The 16,352-nt window shown below is 41.0% G+C and overlaps 1 protein-coding gene across 1 annotated transcript in view; it reads left to right on the top strand.

Annotated features, from left to right (window-relative positions):
* Positions 1-1,189: 1,189 nt before the first annotated feature.
* Positions 1,190-16,352, top strand: part of LOC117154126 (somatostatin receptor type 2) — a 73,402-nt gene continuing 58,239 nt past the window's right edge. Inside the window, exon 1 of the mRNA XM_033328822.2 lies at positions 1,190-1,511. The gene's annotated coding sequence lies outside the window, so the exon portion shown is untranslated. The remainder of the gene's footprint in view (positions 1,512-16,352) is intronic.

Genomic DNA, 16,352 nt, shown 5'->3' with positions numbered 1-16,352 from the left:
TTTTATGACAAAAGCGTCCGGTATGTGTCGCACGACTTTCGCGTCTGCAAAAATCTTCGCTTCGTGAATTTCAGCTGGAACAGTGTGCGAGGAACGATACATTGGATATCGTCGTTGAAGCTCTCTTATGCGCTGCGTTTGGCAAGATAGGCATTGCGGATAGGTGTTATGGAGGACAGATATGTTGTTGCAGAAGTTTGGTTTTCTTCAGGTGTAGTGCATAGGAGTAGAGATACTTTTCAGGTTGATAATCATTTTAAGATAAGATTTAAGGTAAGATTATCGTCTTAATTTAATACACAATGATAGGCAATTTTCTGAATTTCCTCACTGTCAATATTCCGCTACTTACATTCGCTTGTAATTCAAAACAACAGTGTTTTTCAATAAACGAGAACCATTCTTCTTAGTCAGTAAAATCTGTTACTCAAAATTAATAGCACGTCACTGACTCGTTCAACAGATTTACAACACGTTATTCGATACTTGAGAAGGTTCTCTGGACAACTACCACAGTATTTCCAGATCTATATGACGCAGGACGCGATGTTTCTTGATTTAACACGAGGGAATTGATCCGGGATGCGTGGCTATCTGTGTAAATAAAAGAAACTTTCCTCATATTCTCTACAACTCGTCATTGCCCTTCTAATTTATTTACTTCGCCGTTATTCTCTCTTCTCGTGCCAAAAGCGCGTTACAATTAACGCGTTATCATTAACGCGGGGACAAATCCGAGAGATCAAGCAATGGGATCACGGGGAAAGAGGCGAGGTAACTACTCCCCGTCGAAAGCACTGTTCCCCTGAGATTATTGTCCCGGCGTCACCGGAAGCAACCCCAAAACCGGTAATCTCCATCGCGTGACGAGAAGAGGTGTTTGAAGGTAGCAACCTTTGGAAATCACCGAGGGTAGGCGAAGGAGAAGGAAGAGAAGAAGAAAAGTCCAGGCGAGCAGGAAAGAAGGAACTATGGAAGAGCAAGCCGAGGAAGAAAACGAAGGGAAAAGGAAAGAACAGAGGAGAAGAAAGAGAAAAGAAAAGTCTAGCTTTAATTTAATCGGACAGGCAGAGTTGAAGAATTGTTGGTGCGCCTGCGCAGCCGCCGTACGTCCCTGGACCACCGACCGCTAGTAGCACCCGCCGACGTCGACGTCGTGGTTGTCGTGGTGGTGTTCGTTGCCGTCGTCGCGACGCCCAGACACCGTGCCGTCCGCGTCTCTCGAGCAGTGCGCGTCCACACGTCGCGACGACACGGCTCCTCTCTACTCGTCGCTCCAATTCTCCAGTGCTCACGAATTTCGGCTGCTGTCGTACGCCATCCTAACTACCCTTTGTGCACGTGACTCTGTTGTCAGCACGAGATTCGGGCAGTTCCGGGACTATTTTCTTCGCCTACTCTTCGTGATTCTGCTCCCCATAAAGCATTCCGTTTCGATTCAACGACGAAGGACGCGATGTGGCAAATGGTTCGATCCATCTTGCCGCACAGGATTTAAGGGAACAGAGAAGGTAAGAGAAACGACGATAATAGCGGTATCGTTAATAGTCACGCGACGTCGAAGTTAAATGGACCGAATGTTAAGGTCGAAGACGTTAAGAACGGGTCAGGAAACTTAAATTTAGCGGGCAACTTCGGAGCGCGGGGATGGACCACGAGGCTATCACGTTTCGAAGGATCGAGGTTGAATCGTATATTTTGAAGAATCCCGACGGGCCAATAATTTTTCGCGAGCTAGTTAACGTTCCCGCTTCAACAGGTCGTTGACAGACGCCGCCGTCTCGTAAAACGCGTGAAGGGACGGAACACGAGTACGGACGCTTCACGCGAGCCGTGACATCGATTCTTTTTTGCCTGGTCGGCCATCCGCGGTTCAAAAATAATATCGTGAAGCACGAAGACTGGAAGACACGCGGTGAGGTGACACGTTTATTTATGCGACGCTCAGCGTCGCGCGGAAATTGTACTTCAGTGGCAGGAAAGAAACACGGAGCTGAATAATTCATATGGTTATGAACGAACGTTTCGGAGCATTCGTGACATAAATGTTGCATGCACGATGATTCCGCTGGACGTCGCTGCTTCGTCGTCCGGAATTTATTTGCGAGAAAACTCAGAATTCTTTTAACATCGGACGATCGATAAGGAAATTAAAAAATTAACCGCGAAAACGTTGCCATTTTCCGTAAACTGATCGTCGGAAGAAGCTTGTAAAAGACAGTCCGTTCTTATTAGCCTCGACCATTCCATAGGGGGTGTATTGACTGAGGCTCCACGTGTACCGTGGCCACGTCGGTGTTTTCCACTTCTATTTACTCGGCGAAAACTGAAATTTCGACGGGCTGTCCACCGAGGTGGAAAGCCGAGACAACACTGGAAACTTCCATCGACGTTTCCTTTTGACGTGACCCGATAAAGTGTTATCGTTCGAACGCGCAGCGCTACAAAGCTCGAGCGCGTTTTTCGAGAAAGTTTAGCATTTACTACGAAATATCAGAGCATCAGATTGGAGGGATAGATCAACCACGATAAATAACGTTCACGTTACATTTTTAGTCTATAACGAATATACTTGTGATGTAAAAATATGAAGACAAATTGTTTACAAGGCTGAATGAATATGACGTACACGTTTCACTCCATTTAGCATTTATTCGAGTAGATAAATTGTTTGTAAATGCATGATATATGACGAAGAATTCCATTATGAAAAATGTCAGGGCGTACTGTTTACGAGATTGATCATATTCGACGTAAACAATTTGCTCTACGCTCTACTTTAAACTTTTCCAACAGTTATAATTTCAACATTACAATAAATATCAAAGCAAACTATTTGTGAAACAAATCCACGTTAACATTTCGTTGTGTTTGACATTTTTTCGAACGGTTGAAACATTTTTGAATGCACGATACAGGGTGAAAAATTATCAAAGCGACATTTCACGCCTCGTTCGAGACACAAATGTACGCGGAGATGGAAAATAATTGACTGACCTTGTTCCATACCTCGATACGTTTTTTCATCATACACTTTGTGCATGTTCGTTGTTCACATCACGATGCTCAGTCATTCCGCTTAACCCTTCTTTCCTATCGTTTTCTGGGTCATTTTTTATTGTACTCTAGCTTCGAGTACCACTGTGTTGCCATTTTTCCTTCATTTTTTCTCCCAATATTTGTCGCGTACTGGCACAAACTTCCCCAAGCCATGGGAAATATGCACTGGCCACGTTCGGTTCGTGTCACCGCTGCGAAGTAGATCAACCTCTGTAAAATGCCGCACGATTCAACGTTGTCGCTGGATGCTGGCTTGCCGCGAGAACACTGCATAAACAGGTTACATTATGATAGATGTGTTTGCCCTTAGCTTGAAAAAATTAGCTTGTTCGCTCGTTTTTCTTATCGCTAGTACGATGCTCGCAGAATATGTTTCATGTTTCACGTGTAGGTTGATTAAAGCAGTTTTTTTTCGGTGGGAATAGAAAATGAAAGGATAGAGGATATTATAATGGAATTTTAGATGAAATTCTGATAATTGAAGGAATTTTCAGATACTATTTATAACTATTGCTAATTTGCAATGTCGAGTATGCTATTAATTTTGATATTAATTAGGCTGTTTGCATTGAAAATCGAGAAATTATTATCCAAGTGAGACATACCTGAAACAACTTAAACGATTGTAAGATATTCATTTCAGAGATACCGTTTCACTATTCTCTAGAACTCTACTGCACAGATAATCTTATTCCTGCGATTGTTCCAGGGCGAATAGTTCAACTTCATGAGAAGTTGAGTAGAGCAGAGAAGAGTAGATGAAAGAATAAATCTTAAGAATAGAGAGATTAAAATATACCGTTGTTCGAGATAGTCGTAGAGAGTGCGTTGTTTCGAAATTGGACGATCGAAAATGGACGTCGTTTTTTCAGATAAAAGCATCCTTAACACAATGTATGAAATTTTCAACATCATGGCATATACGACGACGAATAACCCGAGGGGCGAATGGACGTGTCCCTTCGTCGATGCTTCGTCACGATTAAGTAAATATCCATCAAATTTAACGTATAGTTGCTTCCAATTAGCCAAGAGTGATGCGTATGTACGGGACTTGGATCGATTGGAAAAAGAATCTATAAATTACGTAACACTATATCAAGCTCTATCTATGGTGTTATAACGGGACGAATCGATGATGAGACTAATTGCTACAATACTTGGAAACGATTAAATTAGAAACTTAGTTTACACTTCAATTCTACGAACTTTCATTAACTTCTCTTTTGCTATACGTATAAGCAGATTGCAGGGATTTACGCATCTCCGGAAAATTAACCTCCGGGAAACCCTTAAAAGTATGAAATAACGAAAGTGTGGCAAAAAATAATCAAAGTAATGAAATCGTTGTAATTAATTACTTAATTAATGAGCGACAAAAATAAATTTCTATTTATTTTTCTACTGTTTTGGTCGTATCATTGCGGAAATAGAATTGATTTTAGCATATAATAATTACGAATTTGTCACGTGTTGAAGTTACTAAGCTAAATTCCAGAGAGATAAAATTGATCCCAGAACGTGATAATTAGAGTCGTGAGATATTCAAATTGTCAAGTAAGGTTCAATTTGATCGCATCGTGTGTGGTTTCGCAGCACAGGAACAGAAATACGAAAAAATAGTATAAAAACTTTATCTAGTTAGTTACTTTCCACTAAACCTCAGGAGTACTACTATGCATATGCGGAAACTCGTGAGAAGTACGTCCGCTGTCAGGATGCTGTCACGCGTCTTACATAACTCGCTCAATGTTTAATAACCTCACGTCAACGGCAGCAGGTTCCTAACTATTTTCCAGGCAAGCATCGAACCTTCGCGTTACAACTTTCCATCCTCTTCGTTTCTTTGCTCTCATTCTCACGCGAACGATAACGCGTGAAAATCGAGATCACAGACCAGGATACGTGTTCGTTCGAGCAACAGCTCTGATCCGCCTATGAACTCGAATACGCTTAGATAAATATGCGTCGAACGATCCGACATATGTTGCGTAACTTTCGATCGATCCTGTCGCGTTCGAAATATCATAATTATACCTATAAATGTCGTTACGCGTCTGAGAATTAAAGTTTGTTCGCTTGGTTGCGTCCGTAGAAAAAACTAATAGAAAAAGTAGATAGTTTCTTCTCTCTGGCGATTTTTTCATAAGGAAGATAGGTTGTTTGTGGAATTGTCAGAGAATGTGAAGGTTTGCTTGATCTATGATTAAAGAGACGATCGTAACGAGGTTTCTTCTCCCGAGCAAACTGTTCATTAGGAAAATAGGTTGTCAAAGTATCGTTAGGGAACGTGAAGCTTCGAGCTTTTGCAATAGTCGTTCGGTTTTCTGTTATCATGGAACTTAGGAAGAAAAGGCGATAAATTCTTGAGGGTGCCATAAATTTGGCCCTTGATACTACTGTGTCATGGGTCAAGGGGCTCGACTAGAAATGGAGCCATGTTGATTATTACCAATAACTTTCGCTATATGGAGAGATATCAATGCTATCTTTATGGCTATCGTTAATTTCAATATTTCTCTTTTGTGATTATTAATATATTCCAGTGTACAATGCAAGTACTGAAATTCTATAATATAGAATATGTATATACGCGTGGCAGAGACCAATTAAAATGATATTTGAGAGCTGTATTAAATTACAGGTTAATTAGTTACAGTTCCTAGTTGGCAGATCTGTTATAAATTTCATTGAATGAGAGAAACAATAAAAATAAATAATTAGAATAAATAAAATGCGATAAAAATAAATAAATAATTATCAAACTCTTTTGGTAGGATGAGTTGATTTAAACGCAAGAAATCTAAAGGTTTAGGATTATTCATAGATTTGTTTAGGGAAATGACGTTTTTGAACTGCTGGTCTGTGTTATAGAAAGGAAGCTAGCGAGTAAACTGACACTGGAATTTCATTGGCTTCGATATTCCAGAAATGGATATTATTTTTACTGCCGGACTCGACGAATGATTAAACGACAGTTAAGCGGCAAATTTAGATTCAGAGATTTTAATAGTCACTTAAATGCTTCGGATAATTTGAAACTGCAATTAACCCAGAAGCTCGAACACACAAGCGTAATACTTTCCCGAACGGTAGCATTTCGTTCGAATTAATATCACCAGTGGTCTTTTCGTTCGTAAAATCGTTTCCTTCGCGCTTGAAAAGCTGGAGATTCATTCGGGGGATATCGCGGTTTCATGTACGTCGTTTCTTTATTGAATAGTCGAAATTTTTTTCCGCTGGCCATAGATGGAACACCGACAGAATATTCGCGCTTTATGCGGAACAAAAAGAATTGTCCAAATATTAAATTGGATATATCGGATAGACAGAAGCCCGTTTTTATTCGAATAACGCCATTTAATATTCTCGTCACTCGGATTGATTCGAAAATATCATCACCCGCCACTATTTCGCGATACAGTACAAATAAAAAAAGCGTTTTTTGTTACGTTCTCGATTGATTTCGCGATACCAAAAACACAGTTGTTACATCCTTCGAACTTTTATCTTCTAATTCTTATCCTCGTATTTTTCGTTTACGAGAAATTCCTTTGTCGTATAGCTGCCTCTATTTGTCTTCGCTTCGAACGCGTATATTATTTCAACAATCGCACAAAATGGCCATCTTTCGTCTCGCTGTAGTTCTGCACACGCCCAATAATGCAGCCCATCGAAATTGACATATTGCTGGAATATTTGAATGCTATCAACCGTCGTTCTATCTACAATTGCCAGCAAATTGCCTCGCTCTAAAACAGTCAAGGTTCTACGATTATATACCTGTAGATTTGCATCGGTCAGGAAGATTGCTTCGATCAAACAAAAGATCGACTGCAAGCAGGAAACGAGGTCAAACTTCTAACATTAATGAAACTTCCTTTACCTTTGATTTCACAGAGATCCGGCTGCTTAAAGAAACCATATTAATTCATCTGTTCGATCTGTTCGTTCATCGAGGAAGATCATTTGCGAATTCGCCACATTAACTATTATACAACTCTGTTCGATCTTCGGAGAAATATCCAAGCGAGGTGCTCTTTGATTGCACATTTCTTAGCTGAACTTGCGAGGTTGACGATACGGCGCCCTCAGGCGTTACATTTCCCTCCTTACAGTCGATCGCACTTTGTAAATTTCGTCGTTTGTTTCAGTAGATGACAATGGAAATGTAAAAGATGTTTTCCTTGTTAGATTGGCAAATAATGGCAAAACTTTGGCAGCTTTAATCACGCGAATGACGTAAAAGACAACTTCCTACTGTCAACGTCTTGCTGAAGCAAGAAACCAATCGCTCTAAATAAGAGAAGTTTAAAAACTTTGTCGCGAACGTTACGTAAAAATTTCGCTCGCGTTTCGAGATTAGGGTGGTCGGATCCGTGCGTCTTCGACAAGTCGGCTTCCCGCGTGACCCTGGCAACGAATCGCGGATAAACCGGGATTTGATGCTTTGTTTCTCTCAGGACTGTAAGTGGTAAATCGAGCAGCCACTAATCGAAATTCGAGTCACAAAAGCTTCGGTCGGAACTCGGAGGGAATTCACTGTCCGTTCTAAAATCAAAATCCAAACTAAAAGAACTGACTATAGGAATACTTGGATGGAATTAAAAGCAATTGGCGGAAGAGCTCGATTAGAAACTCAGCAAGGAATAACACGTATCTCTAAAGAAGAAATTAAAGCGAAGTGCCAATTAAAACAGGGGAAGAACCGAAGAGAAGGAAACCTGCGATACTGGTTTCCTAAGCGATTCCACGTAGTCGATGAAATCGAAGGATAAGCCGATGAGGGTACCTGTGACACCAGGATTTCTGCTAGAAAATGCACCAGGAACCGGTCCTTATCAGAACGTTGTATCTTAACCGTATCCATTCTCACCCGAAAAAGACTATGACTATAGAATCCAGCGGAAATTGAAGAAATTGAGCGAGGAACCATACGTCGGAGATAAAACGTAGCACGTTAAACTCGATAAGTCGATGGACACTCGATAGAAGTCGTCGATTTCTCTGCGATTCAGCGTAACGATACGAAGACGAGAAGATCGAAGCAAGCGGAATACGATGTTGCAGAAAAAAGGCAAGTCGATCGGCGAAACAGAGGGAAATTTCTCTGTTTTGCAAAGGGCCAAAGCGTTTGAGAGTTGGACGCGTGTATGTAGAAATTGCAGAGCGAAAGCAGCGGAAGAGAAGAGAAGAGAAAAAAACTAGAGTCGCGTGGAAACGAGAGGTGGAAAATCGTCGATGGCCGAATTGCCAGGGATCGGCGGCCGGCAACAAAGAAAGTGTGTCGAGCGTGGAAACGAGAGCACAGCGAGATTTAGCCGAGCTGGTACACGTTGAAGCGAGACGCGGCCACCGCTGAAGAGAACGTTCGCGTCCAGAGGATTTGCGGCGGTCGAGTACAAGCGAAAACACGATCGAGCATAGAAAAAGACGGATCCGCCCTGGCGCGGTTTGGTCCTCGAGGTGTACCACTCTCTGCCGCACCCTCTCGGGCCTGACATGCGCCATGACCCGCATATAGGTATCCATAGGTAGCTCTCCGACGTCTCTCCGCTTGCTTTCGTTCTCCCTCTCCTCTCGTTTCGTCGACAGAACGGACGCGCGTCCACGCGGACACACGCGGAAGATACCAACAGCGTCATCTTCTAACCTCCCCTCTCTTATTAGCCACCGGTTACCGTCGGTAGCACAAGGGATGGGCCAGTCAGGATCCATTGCTCGCGCTACCCAACCCTTTCCAGCCACGATAAATCTACTTGGAATTTGTTGATGAAAAGAACAGGTCGCTCGAGTGTGGACGAGCCTCGCTCTCCAGCAGGTATATTAAATTTTGCCATGGCGCAGCGTCACAAACGAACGACGTGACGCTCGCGCCTTTTGTATCCAAGATCGATTTCGGATCGATTTCCTATGGCGTCTGGTTTCCTGGTCTGTATATTGCCGCGACGAGAATTGTAATACCGGAATAGAGTGTGAGATGTTGCAGGCGACATGTGTTTTTGATAACGCGTTTGCTATTGAGTTGTCGTAGGAAAGATACGTGTTTGGGTCTTTCTGGATTCGATACGTTTGGGACAAAGTTTTCACCATTTCACGTTTCGTATTGCATACGTGGTAAACGCAATATTGTGCTTTAACGAATCGTTAATTGAACGTAACATAGCAAAAAGTTTGTAGCATTAACTGTACGCTGAAAAAAAAATTTTTCCCATAGGCAAAAGGAAAATTCAATTCTGAGAAGGTCGAAGAGTAGAATGCAATCGGTCTGCGACAATGAGGTTGATTATAACATTTCATTCTCCCGAGGTATTTAATCTTCTGTCTAACACTTCAAGATAGAACGTCGCCTACGTTGATTTATGGAAATAAAAATAGACCTCGCTCTTCTTCTTTCTTCGCGATGATAACACGTGTTTTCAATCGTTCTACTTCTTCTCAATCTGTCTAAATTCACGCAACGCGTTTCCGATTCGAGCTTTCTAGACACGCAATTTACGTTGCGAGACGAACGTTCTATTTCAACGTAAATGGAAAGGAAAACCCAAGGATTAAAAGTAGTCCGGGTTCGGGGAATATTTATAAAAATCGAAGAACGCATTTTTCTGGTAAATATCGCAGCCTGGGATTAAACGACTTGACACGCACAGTTCTTTATCTCCTGGAAACCGGAGGTCACACCCTTTTGTGATGTAAATCGAACGCGGTCGGATCGATTTTTCGCCTCCTACCGCTTGTCAGAACGTCCAAGAATATACTTGTGCAAATCGTACCACTCGCCAGACAGATTTATCGAATTTGGATCACTTTTTTCCACTCTTGTCGTCATTTAGGGTCGAATCGGGGCCAGAAACTCGTCGCTTCTTTTCTCGCCTTTCAAATACGATTCCGTATAATCTGGAATCGTTGGAAAAAGAGGAGTCGAGTATGCAAAGTGGATAAAGGATGAGCAAAAAGAGAAGCAGGGTGAATAGATGTAGAAAAAAAGGGGGAAAAAGGGTGGACGCGAAAGGATTACAGGAAAAAGAGAACGCGTACGCTAGAGAGGAGCAAAGAGAAAAACGAATATTACACAAAGAGCGCGCAGTTGGTAGAGGGATTGAAGGTACAGTGGAAAATAGAAAACGAGGAGACGAATAACGAAGAATGAAAGGAGTCGACTTTTACAGCGTGTCCAACGGCTGACGCGGACAATCGAAATTATCTCACTTATGCACTTACCGCGGCATTGTATAGAACTCGTCCAACAAAAGCCATCAGACGGGTGGGTACGTTTCAAACACACTCGCGCATTCGATTCGAGCCAGCCCTACAACCTTCGTTCACGTTTGTCTGCTGATGCCTCTCATCTGGATATACACGATAGTAATTCTAAAATTCATAGGTCGCCATATAACTTGACAACCTGTTGAGAACGATTTTCCAAGGAGGGTTGTAAAAACTGAAGACCTTAACGGGAGCTTGATTTTATGGACACGATTACAATTATAATTATTATTGATATTTCAAATTCATTTTAACGAAATTTTTCATCGGTATACGCTGCTACAATTTGCTTTAATCAGTTGTTAATTAACAACTATAAGTACATTTTTTTTTTATAAAACTGATCGCCTACAAATTTTAGTATGTTATACCAGTTTTGAAAAAAAATATCCGGAAAGATACGTTTCCATTAGCCATAATCCAAGAAAATAGCAAATTATCAGAAATCAATTCGAAACGAATTTTCATTCGACTTTGAAATACGTTTTCAGCTTCGAATTTCCATTTCGTGCATCAGTTTCCAGTTTTCACTGTTAGAACGAAATTCCCTTAACCTCGGCTGGTTGAAACAAGACGTTGCATGGCATCGAGGGGCTAATAAACGTGGTTGCCCAGAAATTTACAAACCAACCGGCATTAACACGATGCCGCCGGTAAATTGAATGGGTCTACTTTACGGTAATATTGCCGGCGATGGTTAAAGTCCTTTTTCACGATCGTAAAATTGCCGGGCAAATTCGCCTGGAGGCCGAAAGCAATGGACGATGCGAATTTCTGACTCTCACGCGATTTCACCGTGCGTTACACGGCACCACCCCCTACAGCGAAATTCGGATCGCGTTCAGTACGCGTGTTACTCGCTCGTAGAACATATTACGCAACAAACACCGACGAAACTCCGTGAATTCATCGACCAACTTAATCGACCACTAGGCCGAACGCTGCTGGAGATTCTGCTGCGGCGTTTTAGACAGCTTGTTAGTTGCAATTTTCTGTCATTTGTCTGAACGATGGAATCTTCGACGCTTGATAGAGAATTTTTAAATTGTGTTACGTTTAATTGTTAAGTCGGCGATATCGGAGATAATATTAAGAAATTACAATAACTTGCAAAGTAGCAGGATCAAAGGTAATATTGGAGAACTGACAAAGAATCGAATCTTAGGAACGTCATTTTCATATGTATATTAACACTTTGACTGCCACGTTGGTCACGGTTTCTCCTGTGACGTCACAATGGTCATTGGTGACCGAAGTGGTCGAACTTCTTACAATTGTAAAAATTGAATGAAAATTGACAGTTAGGGCATTTTGAATATAACCGATAAATAGAAGATACTTTGAAATAAAAAGTGCCCCATTGAACGATTAAACATTTTTATTAGAACATCGATAAAAAAAAAAAAAATGAGAACAAATCTTGCATCTAAAGGTGCACTGTGTTTTGTATCCATATCTTTGTGGAGTAATCTACGAATATTATTATAAACACAGCTTAGGAAATAATCGTAAATGCTGCTTTATGATCATATAATTGAAGTTAGAAGTGTGAACATACCTAACTATTATATATAGAATCAGCAAATACCGTTTACTGATATCTTCTACGCGTTTCAACGATATACTCTGCACGTTTTGCTTACGACGAAACAACGAACGCGAATGGTTTGTTGAAATAAACAAAGCCTTGTTATAATATGTCGCTTTCGACTGTTACCAAGGAGCCACGGTGGTCACCAATAAGATAAACGGTCCATCGGGAAAGAATGTCTTACATCATCGATTTATTATTATTTTGCCGTTATATGCTTTGAATAATAAAAATACTGCCGTGGCGTCCTGAGCGAAACATGTGATTTCGGCACGGCAGTCAAAGCGTTAACACTTTCACAAAACATTAAAGTCACTTTCGAATTATCATTTTATGCGCCACAAAATTATATGATATCGATTTTTGTATGTTTTATTTGAAACTTCAGAAAGGAAGGTATAATATACGCAAAAATTAGTAGAAAAAATATCATGTAAGAGAAATTATTTTTTTCCCTTTTTCTAATCGCGCTCTCAGAGTTTTCCTAGAGTCGTAGCCAAATACACTTCGGAAACGAAAAATCCCACAGCGAAAATTAGCTTCTCTCCGAGTTCTCTACTCGCCAGCTTACGAAAAAGGTGTTAGAACGAAATATAGTCTATAACTACTCACGTACGCTTTTGCGAGAACCAACCCTCGCGTTCATCGCTAAACGAGGTTAATTGCTTAAGTAATAAAAACCAGTTAATTGAATACTGCCTGGTACGAAAAATAAAATGGAAGAAAGAAGTAGAATTTATACCGATTAGGCGAACTTGTTGCTTATCTTACGACAAATTAATGTCCGGTAGAAAATTTGGCTAGAAATATACGAGTTTACTTTACTGTTCTACTAAATGTTACTTCAGGAAGAATATAGTGGTCTCTATCACGAGAACGATACGGAGTATCGTCTGAAAAATGTTACAGTGTATTTCATTTCTTCGACAAACAATTTCGAGCATGAACGTAATCGATTAAATTCTTGGACACAGTCAAATTGAACAAAGACGCAGTTAAACGAATTGCAAGGGTCGCGATTAAACCTTCTACGACCAATACTCCTCTAGACTTTAAGAAAATGTCGTCCTTGTCGGTTATAAATAATAGAAATGCGTACATATTGCCTGATGCTTCTGCAAAGGATACATTACACACAATACATTACATTACATTAAAATACACAAAACATTAAAATTTCAAACTGATTTTACTGAAAACAGGTTCGTTTACAAAATTACGTACAAGCGAATGGATGAAAGGGTTGAAAATGCATTTAGCGGAGGGTAAAACGAATCGCGTTTCGTGATTTATTTTCCAGACAAGTAGCCCAACCTCAAAGCTTCGTGTTTCAAATAAAACGCGTGCGATTCCGGCATGGTATAACGAACGCGCGCGTTCAAAGCAGCAGTGTCGCCGTGAAATCATAAAAAAGGAGAAGAGAAAACGATAAAATACGTTTGCAGTGCGCTGTTCTTTGAACAGAGTGCACGCAGGCAGCTTGCGTTCAAAAGATATTTGCTCGCACGATTGAAAGGAGAGCAAATGTCCTTAACGAACTGCGTTGCCGTTGAATTGGCGTTAAGCAAACATTGTTAGCAGACGTTGGCTGACCGATCGATAAAAGGGTTAACGCGGTCTGCTTGGCAGATAACATCTCGCCTTCTTACGAATCATATTTCCCCTTTCCTTTTTCAGATAGAACGCCGGATTTCATTCGCCTTTATCCTCGCCGATAGTTTCAAGCGTGGGAAATGTAAAAAAAAAGAGAAAAAAGAGAGAGAAAGAAAGGGTGGAAAGGAAGAGCGCGCGAGCACGCCGTGCTACATCGATGGAATATTACCCGGTTATTTTCCGTTTCCAGCAACGCCGTGGGGACCGCTTTCAAATCTGTAAAGCTTCTCTCCGAACTCTGCCACGAATATTCCTTTCGTGAATCGCGTTGCGTGTTTCGTTATCGAATTAGAGGTGTAAATGCAGGAAACTTGGATATAGTACGTTGGAAACTTCTATCATAACTAGATTATCGCAGAGTGGAATTATTGAAACTGTATTTAGTCTCGAATTTCGGAGTTCTTCCATCAAATGGCCCTTTGTCTTTTTTACTCCGCGACTTTGTCTTTCTAGCGAGATTATTTCCAACGTAGTTTGTCCGCTTGCTGTTTCTCTAAACTTTTCTAAACACTACGTTTAGTACTACGTTTCTAAACTACGTTTAGTACAACTGTGCTTCTATTATCCGAATAGCTTGCCACAGGAATAATCATGACAGGTCACGAGAATTTCGTGCGATTGTCCGCGTCTTCGCTGGCATAATCCAGCTGTCACGTTACAGCTTGACAGAGCTGATAATAACCTCGTCCCCGAACAAAAATGTTCCCTAGCTGGCTTCCTGGATTTATTTGTCATCCATCGACGGCGATCATTAAGTTTATATAAATTGACGTATTAAATTATTCTCGACGGCTGGAAACATCGGTCCCAAAGCGACCAGTTATCCACCGATCAGACGAAGAAGAGTAAGACGCGACGATTAATTATTTCGCTGCAGTCACGATTTCTCATCTTGCTCGTCGAATAAAACAAGGTGGTCTTGCGTCGTGAATTTTAATTTGTTACCGTCGCTTGTTTCTCGAGTTACAGAGGCAACTTCAAAGTACCTCGGTTCATTTATGGAACAGAAAATGCAGATTACTTCTGTCACCGCTTGGAATAACTTTTCGAATAATCTGGCGAAAGCGCGTTCCAAAATATAAATATAAATATTTACTGTCCTAACTAAAAAGCGTGGCGCACAGAAACGAGAGTATATGAATTTTTTAAAAAATAAATAGTGCAAGAATACGAATACATCTATCTTTTACAGTTTCTTCTGAACATTCACAGTTTGAAAATTGTTAATGTTTAATGTTACATTTGAATGTAATTACACCGTTATTCGCGGTAGCATCGAACGAAACCATTCGCCATTACGGCAAAAACGAACGGTTCCGGCGAATCGTTCGATCGCTCTATTTCTCCCTTTTCATCTTCGCGATTCACGCCCGTAATTGTCGAGAATCGTGTTCGTGCTCGGAGGTGTAACACGCAATAAAAAGATTACAGGCGTGTCGGCGAGTATAATGGTAATTTCGAATTTTCTCGCAACGACGAGGCCAATAGAATCATCCTATCTGTTCTCATGGGCTGTATGAAGCAACGAACGAATTACTCGGCCGGCTCAATCTGTACGGTCTTTAACGAAGGAAAATGTGAAAAATTAGGGTCGAGCCGCATCGTTGCCATCGGTTGTACAACCTTACAGGAGGAAATTCAAAGGGAAGAAGTAAATGTCCGCCGGTGGGACGAAAATAAAAGTTTATTGGAATTCTGATGAATAGTTTCGACGTTGTTTTCGCGAGAAAAAAACCTTTCTGCGATAGATATATTTATGTTTCCCGTTTTATTCCCATTGGTGTTTGTTTCTTTACACAAAGAGACCGATATGCCACGTTCTAGGAGGAATTGAAACATTTTATGCGTTATGATATCGTGCTTTAGGTAAATGAAAAAATATAGACTTTTATTCCCCACAGACTCCTACGTTTCCTTCGTATCTCGTAAAACGCGACATATGTCCGTCCGTTTGGCGACAAAACGAGCAAAAATAATGATACGATTGAACGAAGCACAAAGAAAGAATCGACTACGGTCTTCTCTCGAGCATTCGCGCGAAAATAAAAAAAACGGCATAACGAAAAGAAAAAGAGAGCGATAGCCCACGTGGGATGGCTTGTTACACGGACCCTTCCGTTAAATTTTCCGCTTAACCACACCGAACACAGCAATAGAAAAAAGCGACATCTCGCTGAACGTTCGAGACAATGCGATCGATTAGTAGAACCCGATATGTATTTTGACGATTCAACGCGCGTTCAAAAAGGTTAACAGTCTAGAAGCGTCCCTATCGATCGAACTGATTCACACACGGATGAGTTCTTTCGAAGCTAGATATTAACGCGCATTCTTCTTGTTAACGCGTTCAAATCCATTTCGCTTCAAAACTTCCTTCCATCTATCGCAAACATCCCATCGACGTTCGAATCAGCCCCTTTTACAACGTCTACGTATTCGAAGATCCAATGAATGCTACGTACGTTCGGCGACTATAAAGCATCCATTATCCTCTATCGAAAAATTCAAAATTCCTGACAGAAGCTTGAAAAATATCTGTCCCGAAAAAATCTACAGATCAAATTTGATGCGTTGCGTGAACGTAGATTTCGAAAGATTTTCCATAGAAACGCCATAAAAGTACGTACTGTGTAAGACATTATCGTTATTTCCTAAGAGCATGAAAATAGCGTGTCTTACTATTTCAACTGTGGAAATTCACATACACGCGCGGATGTCAGTCGAAGTTCAAATACTAGTAACTAGATCGGAGTTTAGAGCAAAGAGGCTTTAGTTGTTTCTC

Source organism: Bombus vancouverensis, chromosome 3 (genome assembly GCF_051014615.1).
Source record: "Bombus vancouverensis nearcticus chromosome 3, iyBomVanc1_principal, whole genome shotgun sequence".
NCBI lineage: Eukaryota > Metazoa > Arthropoda > Insecta > Hymenoptera > Apidae > Bombus > Bombus vancouverensis.
The sequence above is the reverse complement of the archived record's forward strand: the minus strand, read 5'-3'. Positions and strand labels throughout refer to the sequence as shown.